The sequence below is a fragment of the Bombus huntii genome, unplaced genomic scaffold, assembly GCF_024542735.1.
Source record: "Bombus huntii isolate Logan2020A unplaced genomic scaffold, iyBomHunt1.1 ctg00000310.1, whole genome shotgun sequence".
NCBI lineage: Eukaryota > Metazoa > Arthropoda > Insecta > Hymenoptera > Apidae > Bombus > Bombus huntii.
In genome coordinates this window covers 22,501-26,833 of record NW_026099505.1, presented here as the reverse complement: position 1 = coordinate 26,833, position 4,333 = coordinate 22,501, and the positions used below count along the sequence as shown (strand labels likewise).

General features: G+C 50.2%; 2 non-coding genes across 2 annotated transcripts in view; both read left to right on the top strand.

Moving 5' to 3' along the window:
• The first annotated feature begins 2,220 nt into the window (after positions 1-2,220).
• Positions 2,221-2,375, top strand: LOC126877966 (5.8S ribosomal RNA). The gene has a single exon (XR_007695490.1). It is a non-coding gene; the product is annotated as a 5.8S ribosomal RNA (ribosomal RNA).
• A 1,938-nt stretch (positions 2,376-4,313) lies between these two features.
• Positions 4,314-4,333, top strand: part of LOC126877968 (large subunit ribosomal RNA) — a 4,085-nt gene continuing 4,065 nt past the window's right edge. The window contains exon 1 of the ribosomal RNA XR_007695492.1: positions 4,314-4,333. This exon is cut by the window's right edge and continues 4,065 nt beyond it. This is a non-coding gene — a ribosomal RNA (large subunit ribosomal RNA).

The window sequence follows — 4,333 nt, the reverse complement described above, 5'->3', positions numbered from 1 at the left end:
TCAGAGGGGAACGCCGCCGGCTTCGAAGCCTCGATGTCGTGAGTCGGACACCCGTGCCGTCGCTAGAGTTTTTCAAACTCTGCTTCTGGATATTGGGACGAAAGACCGCTCGAGGACGACGACAGCCGTGCGTGCGTATCCCATCGAATTTTTTTTACACCACCTGAACGAGACTAAAGTTTCGTCTAGTTGATCGTCTACCGTCGCATAATGTATATTATATACCGTTCAGAGGGGACCGGCTGTCTATCCTCGTTGTCGTGAGTCGGACACCCGTGCCGTCGCTAGAGTTTTTCAAACTCTGCTTCTGGATATCGGGACGAAAGACCGCGCGAGGACGACGGATGCGAGTCCCATCGAATTTTTGACTTACACACTACCTGAACGAGACTTAAAGTTTCATATTATATACCGTTCAGAGGGGACCGGCTGTCTATCCTCGTTGTCGTGAGTCGGACACCCGTGCCGTCGCTAGAGTTTTTCAAACTCTGCTTCTGGATATCGGGACGAAAGACCGCGCGAGGACGACGGATGCGAGTCCCATCGAATTTTTGACTTACACACTACCTGAACGAGACTTAAAGTTTCATATAATATACCGTTCAGAGGGGACCGGCTGTCTTTCCTCGTTGTCGTGAGTCGGACACCCGTGCCGTCGCTAGAGTTTTTCAAACTCTGCTTCTGGATATCGGGACGAAAGACCGCGCGAGGACGACGGATGCGAGTCCCATCGAATTTTTTATTTACACACTACCTGAACGAGACTTAAAGTTTCATCCAGTTTGTCGTCTATCATCGCATATATAATATACCGTTCAGAGGGGACCGGCTGTCTATCCTCGTTGTCGTGAGTCGGACACCCGTGCCGTCGCTAGAGTTTTTCAAACTCTGCTTCTGGATATCGGGACGAAAGACCGCGCGAGGACGACGGATGCGAGTCCCATCGAATTTTTGACTTACACACTACCTGAACGAGACTTAAAGTTTCATATAATATACCGTTCAGAGGGGACCGGCTGTCTTTCCTCGTTGTCGTGAGTCGGACACCCGTGCCGTCGCTAGAGTTTTTCAAACTCTGCTTCTGGATATCGGGACGAAAGACCGCGCGAGGACGACGGATGCGAGTCCCATCGAATTTTTGATTTACACACTACCTGAACGAGACTTAAAGTTTCATCCAGTTTGTCGTCTATCATCTCATATATAATATACCGTTCAGAGGGGACCGGCTGTCTATCCTCGTTGTCGTGAGTCGGACACCCGTGCCGTCGCTAGAGTTTTTCAAACTCTGCTTCTGGATGTTGGGACGAAAGACCGCGCGAGGACGATGGATGCGTGTCCCATCGAATTTTTGATTTACAAGACACACACTACCTGAACGAGACTAAAGTTTCATCGAGTTTATCATCGCATAACCCGTTCGGAGGGGACCGGCTGTCTATCCTCGTTGTCGTGAGTCGGACACCCGTGCCGTCGCTAGAGTTTTTCAAACTCTGCTTCTGGATATCGGGACGAAAGACCGCGCGAGGACGATGGCTGCGAGTCCCATCGAATTTTTGTTTTTTTTTTTTTTTTTTAAAGAAAAAACACCACCCGAACGGAGATGTGTTCTATCTTTCGTCGATTTTTCATGCTTTCAGTCGGTCGCGTGGTCGCCATCCGTTCGGAGGGGATCGCCGGCTTCGAAACCTCGATGTCGTGAGTCGGACACCCGTGCCGTCGCTAGAGTTTTTCAAACTCTGCTTCTGGATATTGGGACGAAAGACCGCTCGAGGCGGACGGCCGCGCGAATCCCATCGAATCTTTACTATCACCCGAACGATGGAGAGATGCACGCGCGCTGTTTCTTGAATAATTGGACGAGAGAGTAGAATCAAACACATATATAACATGGGCTAGCCACCGTGCTTACTCGTTCGCGAGATCGTGTGCTGTACAGAGGATTCAGAATCGGGTGTATATATCCCCGTCGTTTCCTGACGAACGGAGCTTCGATCTCGATGGTTGTTATATATCATAATGTACTTTACGCCCGGCCGGCGAACGCGCGTATCTTCGCGCGTTCGTCGTTTTCTTTTTTTTTCGAACGTTTTTGTGTCGTCAATCCTATGGCGACTTCTGCGCGTTCGATTCCCGTTGGTCGAACGTGACGGAACTCGGCTTCGCTAGAACCGAGAAGAGTACATTTGAGTATTGAACTGTTGTAAATTTATAAAAGATTACCCTGAACGGTGGATCACTTGGCTCGTGGGTCGATGAAGAACGCAGCTAATTGCGCGTCAACGTGTGAACTGCAGGACACATGAACATCGACATTTCGAACGCACATTGCGGTCCACGGATACAATTCCTGGACCACGCCTGGCTGAGGGTTGCTCACGTAAACCTAAGACTGCTTGCGTTGCGTATCGTTACTCTCCGTATCTGTCTCTCTCTGTCCCTTCTTGCCTTAACAACCCGCCGTCGTTCTTCTTTATATAAGAGAACGTTTCAGAGTCGGACGAAGGTACAAGAACGAGGATACGAATAAGAGCGGACGGAGAGAACATACGCGACGTACGAGCGATTGTTGGACGCTCGTCGGCGTTCGTCGCGGTCGTGCAGAGACCGTGCAAGTCGTACGCATGCTCGATATATAATCTATCGTGTTCACGGGAGACTACGAAACTCTACCTCTGTCTCTCTCTGTCCCTTCTTGCCTTGACAACCCGCCGTCGTTCTTCTTAAAAATTATAAGAGAACGTTTCAGAGTCGGACGAAGGTATACGAAGGGATACGAATAAGAGCGGAGAGAACCGGTCACGGACCTGCGTGAGTGCTCGCGGCGTCGTGAGTCGTCCTTACGAGGGCGACCGCCCGCTTATGCACCGCTTCGTGTATCGGTTATCGAACGTATATACTCGTAGTGTTCTCCTCGTGACCGATTTTTTTTTCATATCAGGCGATATATGCTACGTTTGCCGGTGTTCGACGCACGAAGGTCCGCGCCCCCGACGTCGTCTTAAAAGAATATTATATTTGGCGAGACTGAGAGAGAAAGCAAATATGGGAACTCGGTCGAGAGAGGAGAGAAGAGAGAACCAAAAAAAAAACCTAAACTCGATGGCGTGCGAAACTTTGCCATAATCTACCGTCTTTTCTTAAGACTCTCGTACAGCCCCAGGGATCGAATGCCCACTCCGTCTCTTCGCGAAAGCGACTGACAACAACGAGGACCGTCGCATCGATGGGTCGTCGTTGCGTTTTACACGCTCTGTGCTTTTTTACAAGCCCCGAAAGTATCAGCCGTAGATCCGGGAACGCACACGCGAGATTTCTTCGAGCGCTCTGACGACTTAGGGAGGTATGATCCCCAGCGTCGCGCGGAGATCGGAGAGTACACGTACTCGTATCGGGACGAATTTTCCCCGTCGTCGTGTATCTCTCTGCCCGCGCGCCTGGCTCCCGAAAAGCCACGTTCGTCGGAAATCTTACATATTATATATGTAACGCGTGTGCGAACTAGCGTGTGTCTAAGATCGGCTATACACGGGTGCTGCTGTAACTACAAGCTCGAGGTGTTTTCCGCAGCGTTTCTGTACCCGAGGAAGATGCGCATGTGAGTCCGTTACGAAGTTGTTCGTACGGTCGTCGTCGTCGGAGAGATCGTAGACGAGGAAGAAGACGATCCCCTTTGGCGAGGCTCGAGAAAAAAACTTTGAGAGAGACGAGGTATACACGCGCGTACGACTATGTCGTGCGCGCGTGTGATTTTTTTTTTATGGCAATTCGACGCTTCGAGAATAGAGAAAAGAGAGTGTTGGTCATCCCATGCCTCTTCGTCGTCTATCGCTGGACCGCGCATCCTAACGTCGCGCCGGTCGTCCAGTCCCCGAACACACACACCCACCCGACGGTACGTCTCGCTCGCTTTTTCACTTGCGTGAGTTCCCGTACCGGGAACCGCTGGAATCGTCGAGAGAAGAGAAACGGCTGTAGGAGAAAAAGAGGACGGACGTTAAAAACCGGACGATCGTTACACGGATGTCTTGCGTGAGTCTTAGCTCGAACATGATACGACGAACGAAGTTTGGCACTTTGGCGAGATGCATAAAACGCTCGTACATACATACATACATATATATTGTATATCGAATAGAGAGTGTTCTCCTTCTATTCGAATTTTTTTTTCTCTTTGAGGCGATTTTCGCACAGAGAAATACACACACACACACCACCTTCTCTCGCACCGAATCTTTCCGAGCTTTCGTTTTCTACGAGTCTACGCAAAACACGACACGAACGAATTTTCGTTTCGCGTCGTGACGTTGAAGCGACCTCAGAGTAGGCGAGA